The sequence below is a fragment of the Dasypus novemcinctus genome, chromosome 13, assembly GCF_030445035.2.
Source record: "Dasypus novemcinctus isolate mDasNov1 chromosome 13, mDasNov1.1.hap2, whole genome shotgun sequence".
NCBI classification, from domain to species: Eukaryota; Metazoa; Chordata; class Mammalia; order Cingulata; family Dasypodidae; genus Dasypus; species Dasypus novemcinctus.
Window position 1 is genome coordinate 58,241,946 of NC_080685.1, and position 25,604 is coordinate 58,267,549.

Genomic DNA, 25,604 nt, shown 5'->3' on the forward strand with positions numbered 1-25,604 from the left:
ATGTGTTGCAGCCCTCCGCCCGAGCCCACACCGCCCCTGCAGCGGCCCTCCGGGCGAGCCCACACTGCGACATTGTGGTTTCTTGGATCTTATACTCAAAGCACAGGCAACGAAAGGAAAAATAGATAAATGGGATCTTCTCAAAAAAAAATTTTTTTTTGAGATATCTGAGTCAGGGATTGAACCCAGGACCTTGTATGTAGGAAGGCAGCACTCAACCACTGAGTCATGTTGGCTCCCCTGAGTTGGTTTTTTCATCTGTTTGCTTGCTGTTTGTTTTTGTTTTGTTTTATTTTTAGGAGGCACTGGAACTGAGCCCGGGGCCTACCATGTGGAAAGCAGGCACTCAACTGCTTGAGCCACATCCACTCCCCCTCCTCAAAGTTAAACATTTTTGCATCTTAGGAGGCACCTCACAGGACTCTGTCAAAAGGGTGAAAAGGTAGCCAACTCAATAGGAGAAAATATTTGTAAATTAAATATCCAATAAGGGCTTAATATCGATGATATATAAAGAGATGCTACAACTCTACAATAAAAAAGACAAATGACCCAATTTAAACATGGGCAAAAGACTTGAATAGACATTTGTCAAAGAATAAATACAAATGGCAAAAAAATACATGAAAAAATGTTCACTATCACTAGCAATTAGGGAAATGCAAACCAAAGCTACAATAAGAAATCATTTCACACCTATTAGAATGGCCATTATTAAAAGGACAGAGAGCTACAAGTCTTGGAGAAGATAGGGAGAGATAGGAACACTCTTTCACTGTTGGTGGGAATGCAGAATGGTACAGCCACTATGTAGGACTGTTAGGTAGTTCCTAAAGAAGTTGAATACAGATTTGCCATGTGACCCAGCAATACCACTACTGGGTATATACCCAGAGGAACTGAGAGCAGTGTCATCAACAGACACCTGCACACTGATGTTCATAGCAATGTTATTCACAATTGCCCAAAGTAGGAAACAACCCAGGTGTCAATCAACCGAAGAATGGATAAAACAAGCTGTGGTGTATACATGCGATAGAATGTTATGCATCTGTAAGAAGAAATGAAGTAGTAAAGCATATGACAACATGGATGAACTTGGAGGACATTATGTTAAGTGAACAAAGCCAGACACAAAAGGATAAATACTGTATGATTGCACTACTATGAATTAAATATATTATGTAATCTAATGGAATTAATAACTTAAATATGGGTCACCAGAAAATAGAATGAGGTTAGAGAATGGAAAGCTGAGGGTTAACTCAGAATTGGTTAAAAGGATGTGTTAATCTTTGGAAATGAATAGAAAAGGTGAAAGCCCAATATAATGTTTGTAACTAGCAGTACTATTATGTAGGTGTGAAAGGGGTTTAAAGGGAAAGTCTAAGGTCACGTATATAATTAAAAGGAAAGCTAAAAAATGTAACAAGGTACTGTATACCATAGTAAAACCACATGTGAAAATGAATATGGGTAAAATTCCATATAGAAGACAATTTTTCTTTGAAACTGAAGAAGTGTCTGCTAATACAAGATGTTAATATTAGACAAAAAAACATTATGCTAAGTGAAAGAAACCAGACACAGAGTGCTACATACTGTATGATTCCATTTATATAAAATGTAAATATAAATCAATTTATAAAGATGAAATTAGATTAGTGGTTATGTAGGACTGGGGAAGGACTTCTAAGGGGTGTGGAAATTAGATTAGTGGTTATGTAGGGCTGGGGAAGAACTGCTAAGGGGTGTGGTGTTTTTCTCTTTGGAGTAAATAAATTCTTCTAAGATTTTTGGTGCTGTTGAATGCACAACATTGTGATTATACTAAAACCCATTTTTTATGCTCTTTAGATGAATTGTAGAGTATTTGAATATATTTCAATAAACCTACTTAGTAAAAAATAAATAATTGTGCAAAAGTAGCCAAAAATAGCAGCTATGTACAGCAGGGGAACCATAGATTGAGAGGTGAAGAATCTTCTTGTTTGTCTGTTTTTTGTTTATTAAAATAATGAAAATGTCTAATAATGACTGAAGTGATGAATGCACAAATATATGACTATAGCAAATACCATTGATTGTATACTTTTGATGAATTGTATACTTTATTAATATGTATCAATATTTTTTATTTGTTTAAAAAAAAAAAACATGGCATTGGCATAAAGATAGACACATTTATCAATGGAATATAACTGAGAGTCCAGAAATAAACCCACACCTCTACAGCCAATTGGTCTTTGCCAAACTTACCATGTCCACATTACTGCAACAAAACTGTTTCTTCAGCAAATAGGTGCTGGGAGAATTGGATATCCATAACCAAATGAACCCCTACCTGTACTCCCTACATCTGATTATGATGGTGAATTTAGTTTGCTGCTCAATTTGTCTCTCTTTAGTAGGAATTTAGTGGCAGAAGACTGTACTATTGCCAATCTTTCATTCCTTTTTTTCTTTTTTTAAGGTTTATTTATTTATTTCCCCATACACACATTGTTTTGTGCTTGCTGTCTGCTTTCCATGTCCATTCGCTATGTGTTCTTCTGTGTCTGCTTGTCTTTTCTTTAGGTGGCCCTGGGAACCGATCCTGGGACCTTCCAGAGTGAGAGAGAGGTGCTCAATCTCTTGCCCCACCTCAGCTCCCTGTTCAGCTGCATCTCTTATTGTCTCTCCTCTGGTCTCTTTTTGTTTTGTCATCTTGCTCTGCCAGCTCTCCATGCAGGCCAGCACTTCTGCGTGGGCCAGCTTGCCTTCACCAGGAGGCCCTGGGAATAGAACCCTGGACCTCCTATATGGTAGATGGGAGCCCAATCAATTGAGCTACATCCATTTCCCTGTTCTTTCATTCTTGTTTGAACCTTTTCTAGGTCTTTGGTATTGTCCCTGTTAGTTGCTCAAATCTGGGCCCTGGACCCACTAATGCAGGGGTTCTTAACCTTTTTTGTTCCATGGACCCCTGTACCAGTCAGGTGAAAACCATGGACCCCTTACTAAATCCACACTATACTCTATATTATTTGATAAATATATTGCACCCACGCCAACACATCCCCACAAGAATAATGTTTTGGTTTTTTTAAAAAAGATTTATTTATTTATTTCTCTCCCCCCCACCCCCTGCCCCGGTTGTCTGTTCTCCGTGTCTATTTGCTGTGTCTTCTTCTTTGTCCGCTTCTGTTGTTGTCAGCGGCACAGGAATCTGTGTCTCTTTTTGTTGCGTCATCTTGTTGTGTCAGCTCTCCATGAGGGTGGTGCCATTCTTAGGCAGGCTGCACTTTCTTTCGCGCTGGGCGGCTCTCCTTACGCAGCACACTCCTTGCACGTGGGGCTCCCCTACACGGGGACACCCCTGCATGGCACAGCACTCCTTGCGCGCATCAGCACTGCGCATGGGCCAGCTCCACACAGGTCAAGGAGGCCCGGGGTTTGAACTGTGGACCTCCCATGTGGTAGACGGACGCCCTAATCACTGGGCCAAGTCCACTTCCCAAATAATGTTTTTTTGAATTTCAATTCAAGCTCACAGATTCCTTATCAAGAAACCCTGCAGTAATGTGTTGCTCACCTGTTTCCAAGGGCCTTCGGGAGGGAGGCTGGAAAGGCTGGAAAAACCTCTTATTTACTTTTAATTCCCTCACGTGCATTTCTGCAGTTGGCCAGCAGATGATGCTCTTCAGCAGGCCTCTCAGTTCAAAGCTGGTTGGTGGGTGTTTGCTGCAACAGAGACAGGATCAATATGACAGAGGTTCCTGCCTAGAGGTTAAGAACCTTGCAAATCAAACTTTCTCAGACACAGTTCTCCAATCCCCTCTCTTTTCTCAGGTAGGAAATTATTCAACTACCCTTTGTGTCCTCAAAAACCAGTACCCATCAGTAGGGAGGGCATTTGAGAGGGTCAGATTTCTTTTGTCCCATGTCAGCTTCCCAGGCAAACAATGGTGAGGCCCCATTTGACCTGGAAGGGGTCGTGGGACACAGCAGGCCAAATTTGTGGGTCAAAAGCTGAATCAGCCTTATGCTGTGTCCCTCTCTGTCCCCTATCCTAGGGATGTGGATCTCTGAGACCCGCCCCCCCTTTGTCTGTAACCTCAGGCCCAAGGCCAGAGAATTCAATGCTTCCTTCTTGCAGGGTGGGGAAGGGGTGCCAGCAGCTCCAGTTGCTGTCTACTCTTGGTCTTTTTTTTTTTTAAAGATTTATTTTTATTTATTTCTCCCCTCCTCTCCCATTCTGTTCCCTCCATTGTCTGCTTTCTGTGTCCATTCGCTGTGTGTTCTTCTGTGTCTGCTTGTATTCTCATTAGGCAGCTCCAGGAACTGATCCTGTGACCTTCTGGACTGGGGAAGAGGCAATTACTCTCTTGCGCCACCTCAGCTCACTCTTCTGCTACATCTTCTTATTTTCTCTCCTCTGTGTCTCTTGTTGCGTCATCTTGCTGCGCCAGCTTTTCACCTCAGCCAAGACTCCTATGCGGGGCAGCTTTCCTATGTGGGGTGGCATTCCCATGTAGGGCAGCACTCCTGCACGGGGCTGCATTCCCACATGGTCAGCACTCCACGTGGGCCAGATTGCTGCGTAGGCCAGCTTGCCCTCACCGGGGCATTGAATCCTGGACCTCCTACATGGTAGAGGGGAGCCTAATTTGGACCCCCTACATGGTAGATGGGAGCCCAAATGGTTGAGCCCCATCCATTTCCCTACTCTTGGTCTTAATATCTGGTTCTCTTCCTGTGCCTCTTTCTCTTCTGGGAGGTGTCCAACCTTCCCCTGGTGTTCTACACCATAGAACTTTTTCCCCTACCTGCTTGTCCTCTATCTATTTTTCTTTGAGATAAGAGAGTCCTGTGTCTTTCTAATCCACTATCTTCCTGGAAGTCCTACATATGCATTTTTGTTAGGTACTTACCAAGATCAGAGGATATGTGATGTTTAGCTTTAGTAGAAACTAATAGTTTCCCAAAATGGCTTAATTTACAGTCCCACCAGCAATGTATTAGGCTCTAGTTTCTCCATATCCTTACCAGTACTAAATAGTTTCCGTGTGTTGTGTTTTGTTTTGTTTTACATTTTACTCCATTCTACGCTTCTTTTACTGCCTCACTCCTATTTCCCTTTATAACTTAAAACTTAGGAGTCATGTCTGACAGGTTGGGTTAGCTGTTTCTTCTCTGGGCCCACATTAACATCACATAAAGGGAAGTGGCTGTGGCTCAAGTGATTGGGCTCCCGTCTACCATATGGGAGGTCCAGGGTTCAATTCCTGGGGCCTCCTAGTGAAGGCAAGTTGGCCCATGCAGCAAGCTGTCCTGAGCAGACAGCTGCCCCATACAGGAGTGCTGGCCCACATGGAGAACTGGTACAGCAAGATGACAAAACAAAAAGAGACAAAGAGGAGAGTCAATAAGAGACACAGCAGACCAGGATTCTGAGGTGGTGCAAGAGATTGCATGCCTCTCATCCAATGCAGGAGGTCCCAGGATTGGTTCCCTTTGCTGCTTAAAGAGAAGACAAGCAGACACAGATGAACACACAGCAAATAGACACAGAGAGCAGACAGCCAGCACAAAATAATGGGGGGCGAGAAATAAATAAATAAATCTTTTAAAAAAGATCGCATATAACCAATTCTTTGGAAGTTATCTATTTAGAATTGTCACAGTTAATGTGAGGAACAAACTGCCCATGTGTGGTGAAAATGTAAATTGGAATACATCTTTGGGAAGCAGTATAGCAAAATCTATCAAAATATGAAATGGGGAACAGATGTGGCTCAAGAAATTCAGTGCCTAATTCCCACATGGGCCATCCCAGGTTCGGTTCTTGGTGCCTCCTAAAAAACAAAACAAAACAAAAAAACAACAAGCAAACAAATGAAAAAACAACTCAGGGGAGCCAATGTGGCTCAGTGGCTAAGCAGTGACTTCCCACATAATACGAGGTCCTGGGTTCAATTTCTGATACCTCTCTCTCTATATATATATATGTATATATGAAATGCATATATCCTTTTGCCCAGTAATTCCCACAAATTATTTTTGCATGCACACAAAGATACATGTTGAAGTATGGTGACAGTATTATTTTTAATAGTAAAAACTTGAAAGCAACCTAACTGTCCACTAATACAGGAAGTTAATGTAACGCTAAGTACTAAAAAAATAAAATAAAATAAAAAGGACAAGATAGGTATAGATGTATATGTAAAGGTTTAGGAAGATTTCCAAAGTATATTGAAAAAAACAAGTCATAGGCAAACATGAAGGCTTCTCTAGATGGGATAGTAGAAGCAGTTCTCTGAAGAAGAAGGGGGTACCAGGTTTGCTACCATCTTGTTTTCAGCATTTGCTATTATAATTACTCCCTCCCTCCGGAAAGCCCTATCTCTTATCTATATAAGGGGTTTAATATCTAGAATAATGGTCTGCTATTTAGAGTTTAAAAACGTGAAACTCTTAGATATCTTACCCCAACCCCAGCTACAGGAGATTGACCTAGGGATGGTCAACTGACTTAAGTTGAGCCAATGACAGTTCTCCCTTGGAAATCTTGGAACTGGATCTTAGAGAGGCCAGTCCCTCTTCAGGAGTCTAAACTGTAAAGTGCAAAGTTCAAGATGTTTTGGCAGCCATGTTTGCCTTCATTTGGACTAAAAAGAAGAGAGAGTTGATGTGCAGAAAGAGAACAATGCAGCTGTTAGCTCTTCTTTCCGAGAGGAGCACCAAAAGGAGCAAAGCTGAAGGACAGCAATGGCATTCAACATCCTGATTCTGTTGTGCCTGTGCTGGCTGCATTTCTGTGCTCTGGTTCCACTGGGCACATTCCTTATATGGTATTCTATTGCACATTTTCCACAATATTTTCACATCAATGAAAACAAGGTATGTCTTACAGTGGATAGTGTGTCATGGTTCATTTGGCAGTGTTTTTCCTCTCTCAGTGGCTCATAAAAGATGGGTCTTATTAGAATCCAAGATATCTTCGATTCGATGAAATAATATTATAATCCGTTTTTTTCTTAAGTTAGTTCGAGTTGATCTTTGGTCATACTCATGATCAATACAATTAATATAAATGCCCTGTTACAACCACATTTATTTAATGCAAATTACTCATACATAATTGGTAAATTGAAGAACAATGCCAGAAGAGCAAGTAAGTCCTAAGACTTCATTCTGATCTTTTTCAGCATTGTAATGTTTTGAAGCAATTGGTAATAAGCTTTATTACAGTTAAAGAGAAAGCTTTAGCAATATAGGAAGACTTGGGGGGAAAAGCTGAATATTCTACAGAAGTGCCTTTCTTTAGTGAATAAGTGACTAGTTTAATGACTTCTAAATCCATTTTAGTGGAGCAGGTGTGGCTCAGTGGCTGAGTGCCCACATCATATATACGAGGTCCAGGTTCAATACCTGATAGCTCCTTAAAAAAGGTTTTATTCTCTGTTGAGTTAAGCTATTTAGAAAAGCAGCAAGAACACAAGAAGAAACTGCTGTGATACTTTTCCTTGTTAAGATAAATAAATAGCCCACTTCCCCGGCCTGCCAGCGACCTGGGACACTGTCAACTGCCAAAGTTACCCAACTCGTGGAATAGTGATATCACGTCCAACAAGTTCTTCTACTTTGCTGCAAATTACAGAGGTGCCTTCGTGGGAATGATAGTAGCTGAAATTAAAAGTAGGACCAAGATACAGAAGGATGATTTTCAGTTTGTCCATGGACACCCAAGTTGTGTACATCTTAAGCCTGGGAGCAGTGAAAGTATTCCAAAAGCACGGCATCGGTGCCCTCTTACTTGAAAGCTTAAAGGATCGCATATCAAAGACCGCCCAGGACCACGGCAAAACCATTGACGTGTGTTCCTCACCACTACCAACACAGCAATAAACTTCTATGAAACAGAGACTTTAAGCAGCATCATGACCTCCCCTACTCCTCCTCCATCTGAGGGGTCCTCGGAGATGGCTTCACCTCTGCCCTTCACCTCAAGGGCGGCCACCTGCGCCGACCATCCTGGACTACATGCAGCACCTGGGCTCAGTCTAGCCAACCTGAGTCCCGCTCCTTCCTGCAGAGGTTCTACCCCCAGGCCCACAGCCGGCTCTGCAGCTTCTTGTGGTGATCCAGCATCTCCACCAAGGCTGGCATGGAGTACAGCGAGATCCCTGCACCACAGCCCACCCCTCAGCTCCCCACGCAGCCACCTGTGGCCCACCGGGCCTCTGCTGCCCAGGCTGCAGGCCCAGAGCACACCTGGTGCCTCACGGGCTCTTCCCGTGGATCTACTCCAGACACCTGCACATCCAGCATCCCGGCCGCCTTCCATGGACAGTCACTGGCCCTGCGCGCATTGCCCGGGGCCGGCCGGGGTGTTACTGCATTCCCGGGGGTCACGTGCATCTGCTACCCCAGGCACAGGGGGGCAGGAAGGGGCTTCACTCTTGCTCCCTCGCCTGGGCTCTGTATGTTCCTTCCAAAGCTGGAAAGACCATTCGCCTGGGAGGCAGGAGCACAAGTGTTATGGACAGACCGGCCCTGAAGACTCCGGAGGTTAGAACACTGTGAGCCCAAAGGACGGCAGCGTCACCCAGGAGAAGCCTGGGGTGAGGGTGGCTGCCCCTGTTCCTCCGTGGGGCGCTGGCATGTGGAGGCCAGAGTGGGGAGGCTCTTCACCCCAACACAGCACTCTGGGGCTCAGCTCCCCAGCACGAGCAGTCAGATATCGTGGGTGGTTCCTTGTTCCTCCCCTGGAAACGAATTCCCCTAGCGGCCCTCACTGCTGGCCTTCTACTGTCCAAAAGGATCCCAGCTGCTCACTGAATGTGGACTGCTCTAGTCAGCTGAAGCGCCGCTGGGAGCTGAGCTGAGGACAAGCGTCCTGCAGTTTCCCAAAGCCAGCCGAGCCCTCCCCAGCCTTCCGAGTCCTTCTGTGAGCCACAGCTCTGAGTCCTGGCTAGGTGCAAGGAGGGGACAGTGGACTGTGACATCACGGATGCCTGGCCTTTGGGGTGGGGCTCCGCACAGTGATGGGAGAGGCCACAGCAGTGCCGGGAAATGTGCTTGCAGCATGCTGAGTGCAGACACCGTGTACTTCTCGCATCTTCCACTCGTGTCCCCAAAGCCCGTTGCTGCATCTCTGCCTTCCAAAGCAGCAGGGGAGGAGAGTCCTTCAAGTGTGGCCCTTGTCCCAGCGGTCGTCAGTGTGCTGGCGGTGCCTGGAGTGGGGGCAGGCTGGCCTCGGTGACTCAGGTCGTTCTGGGCCGGGGCTCTTGGGGTTCTCGGTGCTAGGGCCAGCCCTTGTCCTCCTCCTGCCCTTGCAGTGGGGAAGGGGGTCCTCGGAATGCAGGCGAGCCCTGGGCAAGAGAAGCCCGCTCTGGCCAGCTGTGTCTGAGGGGCTGCCTGCAGGCTTGAGCTGTGTTGCACTGACCATTCCGAGCTCTGTGCTGACGCTGACCTCGTGCTAAAGCCCCGGCCCACTGTCCCCTCCAATCTGAATGTATGGCCATCATGTAACTGTTATTTCTGCCCCGTAGAGTAAGGGAAGATTCCTCCAGAGGGTTCTGCCCTGGACATTGGTAACCGAACCCAGATGCCTTGTCCTACCCCTCCCTACCCTCTAATCACCACCGTGTCCAGCCCAGTGTTGAGCAGATTGTAGTGTTCTGTCTTATTACAAACAAATCAGTAGAATGAATGAATGAATGAATGAATGAATAAAAAAATAATAAATAGATAGATAAATAAATAACTAGAAGGCTGATGGAGACAGTTCCCCTGGATTATAATATTGCATTTTTAATTTTAATGAAAGTGATCTCTTTTAGAAGCAAACGTTTTCAAGGAGCTACATCTCAAAGAAGGAAGCACAAGCCCCAGGGTATGTGATTGTAATGAATAGACTGTGATTCTTCATGCAAATGCCAGTGGACATTTAACTATGCTAGTATTTGTATTAGAATTGTTATTGTTTTTATCAGGATTATAGTTACTAAGTATGTAGGTTTTGAGTGGCTTTCACTATGCTTTGGTATTTTTAGTGTAACTTTGCAGAACACAAGATCTTTCAGGCAGAACAGAAAAGTCTGAGAGAAACATCCATTGCACCTGGCAATTAAGAAGTTATTGGGGAAGCGGACTTGGCCCAGTGGTTAGGGCGTCCGCCTACCACATGGGAGGTCCGAGGTTCAAACCCTGGGCCTCCTTGACCCAGGTGGAGCTGGCCCATGCGCAGTGCTAATGCACGCAAGGAGTGCCCTGCCACGCAGGGGTGTCCCCTGCGTAGGGGAGCCCCACGCGCAAGGAGTGAACCCCATAAGGAGAGCTGCCCAGCGTGAAAAAAAGTGCAGCCTGCCCAAGAATGGTGCCGCACACAGAGAGAGCTGACACAACAAGATGACACAACAAAAAGAGACACGGATTCCCATGCCGCTGGCAACAGAAGCAGACAAAGAAGAACATGCAGCGAATGGACACAGAGAGCAGACAACTGGGGGGCAGGGGCAGGGAAGGGGAAAGAAACAAATAATGTAATTATAACTATATTGTTTCACCAGTTGGAACAAAGGTATTGCACTAATGCAAAATGTTAATAATAGGGAAAACTATGGGGTAGGGTAGATGGAAACTCTGTACTTCCTGAATGATTTTTCTGTAAAACTACAAATGCTCTAATTAAAAAACAAAGAGGGAAGCGGCTGTGGCTCAATCAATTGGACTCCTATCTACCATATGGGAGGCTCTGGGTTTGTGCCTGTGGAAAGCTGACTGCCTGTGCCTATGGAGAGATGGTGTAGCAAGATGACACAACAAAGGGAGACAAGCAGACACAAAAGAATGCACAGCAGATGGACACAGAAAGCAGACAGCTTAAGAAAAAAAAGCCGTGGGGGGAGGGGGGGATATAAATTTTTAAAAAAAGAAAGAAAGAAAAAGGGGGGTCATTGACAGCATTTGCCAGGGTCACTTCAAAGAAGTGGCTGCAAATACCAGCTCATCCAGGAGTTTATGCCATATGAGGAACCAGACACTGTCAGACTAATCTGTGGACTCTTTCCAGAAATCTTGGCTGAAAAGGGAAGGAGAAAGACAGGGCAGGAAACAGATCTGTCATCAAGGAAACTTTGTTCTTATTTCGTTGTTGATGTTATTTTGTTGTTGCATTGTTGCTGTTGATGTTTGCAGTAGCTGTTATTTAAGCAACGGTAAAACCTGAAAAAGTTTATAGGCTGAGAGGAAGGAGCAAGAAAAGAGGCAGTAATGATGAAGCAAGATCCCCAAGTAGGCTGAGAAGACTAGAATGCAGAGCACATATGGGGACATTAACTCTGTTCAGGGGAAAAGCAATTATTTTTCAGAGATTGGAGGAAACCGAGTTTAAATGGTGGTGAGTGTGTAGGGTGTGAGCAGAAAGCTGAAAGTACTGTGATTTGATGATCTCTATTTTCCTGATGAAATAGGAGACATTAAAAATCTGCTGAGGTTGAGATTGTAGAGATTGCTTAAGAAGTTTAAGAAAAATGGGAAAGGTTTGGAAGGGTCATTTAGGGGCATGGGAAAGGGCTCTGACAAAAGATAAGTAAAAGGATTGACAATTGGTATTGAGGGTTTGACTTATACAGGAAACCATAATTTGGAATGACACCACCTCTCACCAGTGGGCAGTTCTCTGTTGCTGCTTCAGTGTAGAGGAGTAATAGGCAGGTTATGATTGATCCAAGTTTGGGGTATAGCTAACCCCTCAAGATGAAAGGGACAAGAGAGGGACAGGGTTGAGCGTGGCCGTGAGAGATTATTTCAAGAGGTGAGCATAAACTGAACAAGATAAAAAGTTATCCAAGAGGGGAGCTGTTAAGATGGGAAATAACAGTGGGGATAAGAGACTCAGAAGGCCAAGAAACAGGTCAAGTGGGAAAAGCAAATTAAAGAGTTAGAAGTTCAGAAAGTTGGAATAAGTAGACTGTTGAAGTCTATTTCGAGTTGTTGACAAAATCTAGTAATAGCTCTAACTTCTTATTAATCGTATATATAATATTTTTGCGGCACTTTAGTGTTAAGGCGATGGGAATCTGCTCTTGGTCTGGATCAAATTTTCTTAAAGCAACATTGAATTACATTTGTTGGGTAGATTTTTTTTTAAGGTATATTCTACCAAAAATCTCCAGCTCTTTTTTATTTTTATAAGAATTAAATCAGTTCTCTCATTCCATACATGTGCAGTTAATATTTTCAAACTAAATCTTACACTTATCCTTGTTAAAATGTATCTTATGGTTTAGGACAATTGTACTACCCTTTTAAGATCTTCTGGAAACATTACATCATCAAATGACCAAATACAGATTCTTCACAATTTCATATTAATTATCAATTTAATAAATACCTTTTTTCATCAAGATAAACATTGTGAAAATGACAGTGTCTAGGACATTCTTGGAATATTCCTTAAAAGGACTTGCCAGACCATACCTAGCTTCCCTACTTCCTCCCCAGCTTCATAGCTTTATCTCTTGTGACTGCTTTCTGAAAAACTGGCATTTCTTTTCTACTGTTTCCTCTGCCTAAAATCCAGTTCCCTTCCTGTCTTGCCTCCTATTTATCTATCTCTTGGTGGAAAATCCCCTCCCTTGGGGGAATTCCTAGACTTCCGAGTATAGATTAGATAACTTACTTTCACACTGCTATGTGTTTCTATAGCAACCTATATATCCCCTATCAATACTTATCACATGTTACTGTAATTACTTGTTTAATGTCTATCTTATTCACTAGATTCTAAGATCTATGAGGACAGGGAAAAGATTGGTCTTACTCAGTGCTAGTACAGTGCTTACCCAGCAACTAGCACAGTGCCTGGTATACACAAAGTGTTCATTCAATATTTATTAAATGAAACAAATCATTAGAAATCTCTATTTTCCATCATTTCCATAAATATGAGAAAATCTATCAAATGTATTTCATTTAAAAAGTTAAATTAAAAACGATCAGAGTAGAAGTGGTCATCACCAAAATGACAGCGTAAGATGCTCTGGGGCCCCATTGACTTAACAGACTTTTAAAAAAATAAGCGAAAACTGGTAATACTATCTTCCTTAGAGATGTGGTAAATGATTAAACCATCAGAAACCATCAACAAAGAATCTCAGACTTTGGTCGTACCAGACTAAGACTTTTTACAAAAATGGTCTTAAATATGCTTAAAGAACTAAAAGAAAACAAAGACAAAGAACCAAAGGATACCAGGAAATGCTAAACAAAATGAGAATTTAAGTAAAGAGAAAGAAATCATGAAATGAACCCAAAAAGCACTGAAGATCAGAGTAGCAAACTTTTAAAATTCCCAAGAGGGGTTCAATAGCAAATTAGAGATGGCAATAGAACTGGAAGACAAGATAAATAGATGTGATTCAGACTGGAAGGAAGAGAGATTTTAAAAAATGAATAAAAGTGAACAGACAGAGGATATTTCTGGGAAGATGGCATCAGGGCAGGCAGGCAGGGCTTAACTCTCTCACAAAAACAATAAAGGAAGGGAAAAAAGCTGTCCAAGGGACGTGTTTTGGGGGGTCAGTAGACCAGTACAGTGCTGCACAACCCCCAGGAGGGTGAGAGACAGAGAGATGAAGAACCTGAAAAGACAACCATAAGTTACTAAAAACCCTAGCAGTGGCTGAGACTACCCATGTGTCACCCTCAAGGCATGTAGCCTGGATAAAACCCATGGCTCACTGCAGCTCACTGAGAGAAGAACAGACATTCCTCCCTGGGAAAAGGGAGGGTGTGGTAGAGGGTAGAAAGTGGTTTCTCTTAAGTGAATTTGGCCAGCAGAGCCCACTTTGAATTTTGACTCTGGGCAGACCAGAAGCACTGGGCAGACCAGAAACACTTTCGTGGAAAGGTTTGCTGACAAAAGACATCTGCTGGCTGTCCAGGAAACTGTAAGGAGAAAATCTGCTTTTAGATTTCTCAGCCTGAACTCCAGGGAGAAAACCTGTGCCCCATTAGTGAGTCCCTGACATGATTTTGATAATGAAGCTGGGCAATTTTAAAGACTCAGAATAAGTTGAATCAAAAATCAAAGAAGAGCAGTGGAAAAAAAATATAGGCAAAAGAGAGAGTTAGTCATCAGAACAGATTCACCAACATATTCAGATGCCTAGACATCAGCAAAAATTACAAGTCATATTAGGAAACATGAAGAGATGGCCCATACAAAGGAACAAACTAAATATCCTGATGAGTCACAGGATTTAAGACAACTAATCAATGATAATCATACAAATCTCAAAAATCAATTCAAAGAATTGAAGGAAAATGTGTCCAAAAAAATAAAGGATGAGCATAAAAAACAAGTTGAATGCTTGCAAAGAAAAATAACAGAGCTTATGGGGATGAAAGACACAATGGATGAGTTTAAAAATACAGGAGAGGCACTTAAGAGCAGACTTGAATTACTTGAAGACAGAATTTTGAGGAAAAAACATCTGTACTGGAAAAGACACGAGAACAGAAAGAGAAAAGAATGGAAAAAATGGAACAGGGTTCTGAAAATTGAATGACAATGTCAAACACACAAACATATGTACTACTGGTGCTCCAGAAAAAGAGAATAGAAAAGGGCAGAAAGAATATTTGAGGAAATAATGACTGAAAACTTTACAACCCTTATGAAAGATAAATAATAAGAAGGACAATGCACCCCAAACAGAATAATCTGAACAGACCTACTCCAAGACACCTACTATTCAGAATGACAAATATGAGAGATAAAGAAAGGTTTCTGAAAGAAGCAAAAGGAAAGCACCACGTACAAGGAAACCTCAATAAGATTAAGTGCTGACCTCTCATTAGAAACCATGGAGGCAGGAAGAAAATGGTATGATGTATATAAGGTACTGGGGAAAAAAAACTGCCTCCAAGAATTCTGTATCTGGCAAAACTGTCCTTCAAAAAAAGGGTGAAGGGAGCAGGTGTGGCTCAGGTGACTGAGTGTCTGCTTCCCACATGGAACATCCTGGGTTTGGTCCCTGATGTCCCGTAAAAACAAACAAACAAAAATTCAGATCAAAACAAAACAAGCACACAAATGAAAAAGTCAACTCAGGGGAGCCAATGTGGCTCAGTGGTTGAGTGCCAGCTTCCCAAATACGAGTTCCAGGGTTCAAGCCCCAGCCCTGTTACCTAAAAAAAAAAAGAGGGTGACTTTAAAGTCTTCACAGGCAACAAAAACGGAGAGAGTATGTTACCAAAAGACCAGAGGTACACTAGATACTAAAAGGAGTACTGCAGCATAAAGGAAAAAACAAGGATAAGAGACTTGGGGAAGAGGGTAGATATGAAGATTACTAGGAAGGTAAATATTAAAGGGTAAAAAGACAGACAATAGTAAGATATAACAGAAAGCCAAAAGATAAATTGGATGAAGTAAGTAATGCCTTTATAGCAATAACAATGAATGTTGAAGGCTTGAACTCCCCAACCAAAAGACATAGACTGATAGAAAGGATAAAAATATATGAACCACCTATATGCTGTCTACAAGAGACATAAGGACACAATCGGGTTGAAAGTGAAAGGTTGGAAAAATACATTGCATGCAAATAGTAACCAAAAAAGATGTGGAGCAGTGATACTAATATCAGACAAAATATTTTTAAAACAAACATGTTATAAAGGATGAAGAAGGTCATTATATATTAATATAGGGGAAATATACCAAGAAGAAATAACTATATAAATATTTATGTACCTAACCTGGGTGCCTCAAGATATATGAGGCACACGCGCCAAAACTGAAGGGAGAAATAAATGTCTCTACAATAATAGTTAGAGGCTTTAATATACCACTCCCAGCATTGACTAAAAATCTGGACAGAGGATAAAGAAACAGAGAGCTTGAATAATATGATAAATGAACTAGGCCTAACAGACATTTATAAAGCATTATATCCCAAAACAGCAAGGTATACACACTCTTTTAGGTGCTCATGAATCTTTTCCAAGACAGACCATATGTTGGATCACAAGACAGGTCTCAATAAATTTTAAAAGATTGAAATTATACAAAAATACTTTCTCTAATCATTATGGAATGAAGGTGGATATCAATAAAAGACATAAAAAGGGAAGAATCATAAATACATAGAGATTAAACAACACTTTCAAATAATCAGTGGGTCGAAGAAATTGCAAGAGAATTCAGTGAATATCTTGAGATAAATGCTAACAAGAATACAACACATCTAAACCTATGGGACTCCACAAAGGCAGTGCTAAGAGGGAAATTTAGAGCTCTCAGCACTTACATTAAAAAAGAAGGAAGAGATAAAATCGAAGACCTAACTGTACACCTGGAAGAATTAGAAAAAAAATGGCAAGCTAATCCCCCAAAATTGGAAGCAGAGACTCAAATATATATTCACACGCTGATCTACATAACATCTACATAACATCATTAGTCACATTTGCCAAATAATGGAAAATAAAGGAAAGAAATAATAAAGATCAGAATAGAAATAAATGAAAGTGAGAAAAACAACAGAAAACCACGGAACAAAAATCTCAGAAATTGGTTCTTTGAGAAGATCAACAAAATCAACAAACCCTTAACTAGACTGACAGGGAAAAAAAGAGAGAAAACACAAAATCATAAAAGAGAGAGGGAATATTACTACTGACGCCACAGAAATAAGAGAGATCATAAGAGGATACTATGAACAACTAACTGTACACCAAAAAACTAGGCAATGTAGATGAAATGTACAAATTCCTAGAAACACATGAACCAAGAAGAAATAGAAGGCCTCAACAAACAAATCACATGTGAAGAGATTGAAACAGTCATCAAAAACCTCCCAAAGATGAAAAGCCCAGAACAAGATGGCTTCACAGGTGAATTTCTACCAGCCATTCAAAGATGATCTAATACCAGTCTTGCTCAAGTCCTTCTAAAATATCAAACAGGAAACAATATTACCAAACTTTTTCTATGAAGCCAACATCGCCCTAATACCAAAACAAGATAAAGATACTATGAAAAAAGAAACTTACAGACCAATATATTTAATGAATATAGATGCAAAAATTCTCAACAAAATACTTGCAAACCTAATCCAAAAGCACATTAAAAGAATTATACACCATGATCAAGTGGGTTTCATCCTAGGTGTTCAAGGGATTTCAACACAAGAAAATCAATTAGTGTAATAAGCCACATTAATAAGTTGAAGAAAAATCATATGATCCATTTGATTGATGCAGAAAAAGCATTTGACAAAAACAGCATTCTTTCTTGATAAGAACACTCCAAATATAGGAATAGAAGGAAACTTTCTCAACATGGTAAAGTACATATATGAGAAACCTATAGTTAGCATTGTATTCAATGGTGAAAGACTGAAAGCTTTCCCACTGAGATCAGAAACAAGACAAGGATGCCCACTGTCACCACTGCTGTTCAATATTGTTCTAGAAGTTCTAGCTAGAGCAATTAGGCTAGATAAAGAAATAAAAGGCACCCAAATATGAATTCACAATTTGCTGATGACATGATCCTGTATCTAGAAAATCCTGAAAAACCTACAATGAAGTTACTAGAATTAATAGATGAGTTCAGCAAAGTGGTGGGATACAATATTAAAACAGAAAAATCAGTAGCATTTCTATACACTACTGATGAGCACTATGAGGAGCAAATCAGAAAAAAAATATACCACATTAACAGAGTGAAGGAACCCACATGATCATCTCAATTGATGCAGAAAAGGTGTTTGACAGAGTCCAGCAGTGCTTCCTGATAAAAACACTTAGAACACTAGGAATAGAAGGAAATTTCCCTAATATTATAAAAGGCATACATGAAAGACTCATTACTTACATCATACTCAATGATGAAAGACTGAAAGCCTTACCTCTAAGGTCAGGAACAAAGTATCCAAGTAAGAAAGGAAGAAGGGAAACTTTCCTTATTTGAACATGACATGATCCTGTATACAGAAAACCCTTTAAAAATCCACAACAAAGCTATTGGAGCTAACAAACAAATTCAGCAATGTAGCAGGGTACAAGATCAATACCTAAATGTCAACAGTATTTCTAAACACCATCAATTAACCAACCTGAAGAAGAAATCAAGAAAAAAAAAGTTCATTTATAATAGTAACTAAAAGAATCAGTTATCTAGGGATAAATCCAACCAAGGATGTAAAGGACTTGTACACAAAAATTACAGAACACTGCTAAAAGAAATTTTTAAAAAGAGTTAAATAAATGGAAGGACATTCTGTGTTCATGGACAGGAAAATTAAGTGTTGTTAAGATGTCAATTCTACCCAAGGTGATTTACAGATTCAATGCAATCCAAATAAAAATTCCAGCAACATTATTTGCTGAAATGGAAAAGTCAATCATCAAATTTATTTGGACATATATGGGGCCCCAAATAACCAAAACCATTTTGAAAAAGAAGAATGAGGTTAAAGGATTCACACTTCCTCATCTTCAAACTTATTACAAAGTCACAGTAATCAAAACAGCATGGTACTGGCACAAGGACAGACACATAGACCGATGAAATTGAATTGAGATCCCAGAAATCAACCCTCACATTTATGGCCACTGATTTTTGACAAAGGGAGAAAGACAAATCAATTGGGGAAAGAATAGTCTCTTCAACAACTGGTGCTGTGATAACCAGAATTCCATTTTCAAAAAAAAGAAAGGAGGAACCCTATTTCATACCATATATAAAAATCAACTCAAAATGGATCAAAGACTCAAATATTCTTAAAAGATAGAACTATCAAACTCCTAGAAGAAAATGTAGGGAAGCTGCATTAGGCAATGGTGTCTTATACGTCACACCCAAAGCATAAGCATCAAAAGAAAAAAATAGACAAATGGAAAAATTAAAACTGATAAAAAAATTTTTTAATTGTTTATCAAAGGACTTCATCATGAAACTAAAAAGACAACCTACATGATGGGAGAAACTATTTGTAAGCCACCTATCCAATAATGGTTTAATATCCAGAATATATAAAGTTATCCCACAACTCAACAACAAAAAAGACAAACAATGCAATTTTAAAATGGGCAAAAGACTGGAACAGATTTTTCTCCAAAGAAGATATACAAATGGCCAGAATGCACATGAAAAGATGCTCAACATCATTAGACACTAGGGAAATGCAAATCAAAACCACAATGAGATATCATTTCACACTCACTAGAATGGCTTATATTAAAAATACAGAAAATGACAAGTGTTGGAGGATGTGGAGAAATAGGAGCACCCATTCATTGTTGGTGGAAATGTATAGTGGTGCTGACTTTGTGGAAGACTGTTTGGCAGGTCCTCAGAAAGTTTAGTATAGAATTATCATATGATCCAGCAAACCACTGCAAAGTACCTACCCCCAAAAACCTTGAATATATATTCACACACTGATCTTCATAGCATCATTAGTCACATTTGCCAAATAATGGAAGAAACTCAAGTGTCTATTAACTGATGACTGGCTGGATAAACAAAATGTGGTAAATATACACAATGGAATATTATTCAGTCATAAAAATAAAGTTCTGATACATTGTGAAATATGGATGAACCTTGAAGATATCATATTGAGTGTAATAAGTTAGGCACAAAAGGACAAATTTTATATGCTCTCCCTGATATGAAATAATTAGAATAAGCAAACTCATTGATTCAGAATCCAGAACATAGGTTATCAGAGGGTAGGGTGGGGTGAAGGTAGAGAATAGAGAGTTAAGGCTTAAAATGTACAGAGTTTTATTTGGAATGATAAAAATGTTTTGGTAATAGATGGCAGTGATGGTAGCACAACATTGAAAAAAAGGCAAAGAAAACAAAGACAAGAATTAAGGTAGCTTTAGAATGAGTTGTGTTTTTCTTAATTTTTAAAAAAAGATTTATTTATTTATGTTTCCCCCTTCCCCTTCTCCAAAAACAGCAGGGCATGAGGAGAATGAGTTGTTTTTAATGATCACCAGCTATCTTTTCCAGTGGTTATTGTTTTTTGGTCCTCCACATGCTCACAAGTAATTTCATTAGTTTTTTGTCAGGGATTGATATTGCAGTCTCTGAAAATTGGGCATTAGATCACTGTGGATCTTCTTGCTCATTTCATTCTGATTCTCTCCAGTGCTAGAGTGCTAGTGTGATAAACCTGCTCAGTTTGCCCAGGACCATCAGTTTTAGCACTGAAAATCCCACATGCTGGGAAATCATCCTCTAGACATGAAAAATCCAGGTTTTCTGCAAGGGCTCAGAAGGTTGGGGAGAAAGTACAAAATTCTTATTATAGCCCCCAAAATAGTGACTAAAAGCAACACTGATTTTAATGGATCAACATGGAGCACCTGACTTCTGTAGTCACTTGTTAACTCTTTTAACCCCCTGACCTCCATGATTGGCAATCATGACTAGTGTTGACAGTAAGGGATTATCCATTGTTGCATTACTCTAAGGGATATAACTTAAATGGGAAACTTAAATGTGTTTTATTTGTGTATGTTAACAGTCCTTTTTGACTTTTCTTCTGGATTAATGATTGTGCTTTGTATCAAGATAGCACTAGTTTGACTTTTTAATTTTTAATTTTTTATACTTTTTAAAATTAAAGTTAATAGATCACAAAGAATGTTAAATTAAAAACATAAAAAGCATAAGAGGTTTCCATATACCCCACTCCCCACCTCCCCGCCCCATCGTTTTTGGTAAATTGTATTTTTTTGAAGATATATACATCACACATACAAAAAATGTTACATTAAAACACATAAGAGGTTACTGTATACCCCCATCCCCACCCCACCCCTCCCACACCAACAACCTCCTCCATCATGGTGGCACACTCATTGCACTCGATAAACACATTTTGGAGCACTGCTGCCCCACATAGATAATAGTTTACCCTGTAGTACACACTCTCCCCCAGTACATTCAGTGGGTTAAGGCAGCATATATATAGTGCAGCATCTGACCCTGCAATATCATTTAGGACAACTCAAAGTCCCCAAAATGCCCCCACATCACATCTCTTCTTCCCTCTCCCTGCCCTCAGCAACTACTGTGGTCACTTTCTCAACCTCAATGCTACAATTTCTTCTATTGCTCATCACAATAGTTTTATAGTAGAGTATCTGTAAGTCCACTCTAATCCATATTTTATTCCTCTATCCTGTGGACCTTGGGATGGTGATGTTCTCTCCACCTCTAGATCAAGAGAGGGCTTAGATTTCACATGGATGATGGATGCAATTCCTCTGCTTGCAGTTGTTGGCACTCCTGATTCCCTGGTGGAGTGTTTGACCATCTTCACCTCTCTGTTAGTTGACCTGGGTAAGTCCAATGAACCAGAGAATAGGAGTCACCACTCTGCTGAGGCTCAGGGCCCAGTTGGCACATGGGCAGTCCAGAGATACAAGTTCCCTGAGTTTGCACCATCCCTAGTACCAACCACAGGTTCAGTAAAAGTGACAAGAGGCATATGCAGGAAGGTCACATCTGAGTCCAGCTCCATCACACTCAGGTACACAAATTCCAAAGTAGGGACCTCTGACATGGCACAGAACTCCAAATCCATCTGCCATGACCATATGCCCTGTGGATCTCCAGACATTATGGACTCTATGACCATATTTTCTAAGAATTCAGATGATGGAAAGGAGAACAATTACAATACTGGCATAACTTAGGTATTACTGAAAAAGAAGGCTAAACAGCTGTGCTATTTCAATGATAAATAAAAGATCTATACAATAGGATTAAGGAGGTATATAACCAAGACACAGCACTTAGCAAATCTGCAAAAAAGAATTTGGGAATGGGTATTATGAAGGGGAAGTGAAAGCCCTAACTTGAGACTGCATCCCACAAGTCCAGGATGAGATAGGCAAGTATTTCTAAATCAGTCAATAATTTTAAGACACCAATTCTCTGTGGAAAGTAGTTTCACTGAATTAGGTTGGGCATACCCCAAAAGATGCATTATTGTATCTTTCCCTTGATTGCTCCACTAAACTAAGTAAAGTTACATTTTTTGATTCAGAGGTTGCAACTAAGATGTCCTGTTGGGAAAGGAAGAGGAAATTTTGAGAATAGCCCTATGATGTAGAGCAGATTCTAACAGATCCTAACAACAATCAGGCTTTCTGTGGTATAACAAATGCTGCCTAAAATCACAAGAGCAACAAAAATAAAAATGGTTCCCCTAAATATTAGGTACTTTGAGTTTCAAATCGTTTTCTTGATTCCTACAAAGATTTTAATAATCCTGCAGAATACATAAAATAAAAGATTGTTGATATCTTGTCAAATACAAACCAAACCTTGCTCATCTATCTACATATTCAAAACACCATGTAAATGTAAATTTTGTAATGATGGTGGACAAGTCTCATCCCAAAAAACAGGGAGTATCTACAATTGCAAGCAAAAGTGTTCCTTCCATCTGTCCCACTGTATTAGTCAGCCAAAGGGGGTGCTGGTGCAAAGTACCAGAAATCTGTTAGCTTTTATAAAGGGTATTTATTTAGGGTAAAAGCTTACAGTTACAAGGCCCTAAAGAGTCCAACTCAAGGTACCATAAAGAGGTACTTCCTCAGCCAAAGTCTGTTGCCAAGTGTTGAAGCAAGATGGCAGGCTGTCTGTGAGGATTCAGCCTTCCTCTTTCCTCTTAAGGCTCTGTGGTCCCACCTTCTTCTGATCTCAGCTGTAGGCTGACATAGGGCTCATCCCTCTTACTCTGGGGCTCGTTTCTTTCCCAACTCAGCTGCTCTATTCTCTTCACAAGGTCAGCTGTAAATTCTCAGGTTCATGTCTCTTCCCAGGGCCTCAGGATCCTCTGGGTATCTACTTCCGTGTTCTTGATTGAGTGTCCATTTATATAGCTCACCAAGGGGGTGGGGACTCAACCCTGCATGTCCTAATGAAGTTGTTGAATCAAAGTCCTAATCTTAACATAATTTAATTAAAGCCATCTCAAATGAATCTAATAAAATCAAAGGGTATCACGCCCAGAAGAACATATCAGTTTACAATCATAACGTCTCTTTTTGGAATTCATAAATACCAAACTGCTACATAATATCTAAGACCCCTCTCAATCTGAAACAGTCACAGCAGACATCATCCTAAATTTCTCAAGACTGAGGACTGAGCAAACATAAGGTGGGGGGTAACCATGGACCAATGTAGATTTACTGTTATTGTAGGTATTATCATTTGTAATGGAAGAAATTGTAACATTGATATAAAGATAGTGGTTACCAGAGTTTCAGAGGAGAGGACAGGGATAAATTGGTAGAACACTGGGCATTTTTTAGGGCATTGGGTTTGTTCTGTATGATACTGCAGTGATGGATACATGACATTATGTTTGTCAAAGTCTAAAACTATACAGCAACAAAGTATAAACCATAAGCTAGTCCTTGATTAGTAGCAATGCTTCAATTTGGTTCATCAATTGTAACAAATATAACTTTTCTATAATTTAAAACCTCTAAAAATAAAGTTTATAATGAATTTAAAAATAAATGTAAATTTTGGAAATTCCGTTCAATCTGTAAACTTCTTAACCAAAGAATTAAAGGATCTTATTTACTAAATGTCCCGCATTACATACACTTTGTACCTGACACGGCTAAAAAGGGGTGCAATTTGTTTACATATCATATTAAGCTTTTATTATAAAAGTTTTTTCTAAGATTTATTTATTTATTTCTCTCCCCTTCCCCTGCCCCACCCCAGTTGTCTGTTCTCTGTGTCTATTTGCTGCATCTTCTTTGCCCGCTTCTGTTGTTGTCAGCGGCATGGGAAGCTGTGTTCCTTTTCGTTGGGTCATCTTGTTTTGTCAGCTCTCTGTGTGTGCTGCGCCATTCCTGGGCAGGCTGCACTTTCTTTTGCACTGGGTGGCTCTCCTTATGGGGCACACTCCTTGCGCATGGGGCTCCCCTATGCGGGGGACACTCCTGCGTGGCAGGGCACTCCTTGCGTGCATCAGCACTGCGCGTGGGCCAGCTCCACATGGGTCAAGGAGGCCCAGGGTTTGAACCATGGACCTCCCATGTGGTAGACAGATGCCCTAACTACTGGGCCAAGTCCGCCGCCTATAATAAAAGTTTTGAGTCACTTTTCAGTTTCCTTAAAACATGGAGAAATATTTAATGAGGTTTTTTTTAAAGCAAATTTTTTGTCATTTTTTTAAAAGATACATAGATCACACAAAATATTATCTTAAAAAATCTTAATGAGATATTTTACTTTGTGGGAATGGAAGGAGATAGTCTCCACAGAAATGTGCCCTCAAGATGACTGTCATTGATGCTTGTTGGAGAAAAGAAGTAAAACTGTTGGCCTGGCATAACATCATATTTCTAAAATGTCAGACAAGAAGAATTTGCAAATAATTTGAGGAGGAGAATAAAGATAGGGATTACAGTTAAAAAGACATCATTTATATGCTATTCCTTTAAAATTTATGGTCTTTGAAGAGACTATAAGGAGTCTATGAAAGGATAAACTGAATTCTGAGTTGTTCACTGTTATGTGTAGTTTACAACAATGAAAAAAATCACACAGTGAAAAAAATGACTTTTTTTTTTGCTAGCAACTGCTTCAGAACTAAAAAAAAAAAAGTCCCCTGGATCACAGGGCCAATCCTGTGATCCACATTAACCAATGGAAATGGCAGAATTGACTTTGATTTCTGAGACTAGGTCAGAAGATACCCTGCAGCTTCTATCTGCACAACTTGGAATGCTCCCTCTTGAAATGTTACCAAATGATGTTAAAATGGAAAGGATTGGGGCAGCAGACTTGGCCCAGTGGTTAGGGCGTCCGTCTACCACATGGGAGGTCCGTGGTTCAAGCCCCGGGCCTCCTTGACCCGTGTGGAGCTGTCTCATGCGCAGTGTTAATGCGCGCGCAAGGAGTGCCGTGCCACGCAGGGGTGTCCCCTGCATACGGGAGCCCCACGCACAATGAGTGCGCCCCATAAGGAGAGCTGCCCAGCGTGAAAGAAAGTGCAGCCTGCTCAGGAATGGTGCCGCACACACAGAGAGCTGATACAGCAAGATGATGCAACCAAAAGAAACACAGATTCCCAAGCCGCTGACGACAACAGAAGTGGGCAAAGAAGATGTAGCAAATAGACACAGAGAACAGACAACCAGGGTGGGGGGAGGGGGGGTAAGGGGAGAGAAATAAATAAATAAATAAATCTTTTTTAAAAAAGAAAAAATAAATGGAAAGGATCAGCTGTAAAACTTAAGAGAACATGGTCATTAGTTTCACAATTTCCTGAAGTAAATAATACAATTGGCATAATAATCTAAGTTAATATTTGGAATCTCTCATATAGAAATATAAGATAGAAATCAATGGGGAAAGAAATAATCCTAAGAAGTTAGGCAAATTAGACAGCAAGAAAACAGAGACTACTAAATGCTAAATAAATTTTAAAAATTAACTTTATTTTCTTGCTATAATTACAGATTGAAAATTAGAATCATTAAACTATTTCTGGACCCATAATTTTCATAAATTCTTCTAATAAATAAAAGAAAGGAAAAGT

The 25,604-nt window shown here is 40.4% G+C and overlaps 2 pseudogenes; both read left to right on the plus strand.

Moving 5' to 3' along the window:
- The first annotated feature begins 7,144 nt into the window (after window positions 1-7,144).
- LOC101444428 (N-alpha-acetyltransferase 60-like) lies at window positions 7,145-8,545 on the plus strand (annotated as a pseudogene).
- Window positions 8,546-9,073: 528 nt separating this feature from the next.
- LOC101444892 (golgin-45-like) overlaps window positions 9,074-25,604 on the plus strand; it is a 65,893-nt pseudogene continuing 49,362 nt past the window's right edge.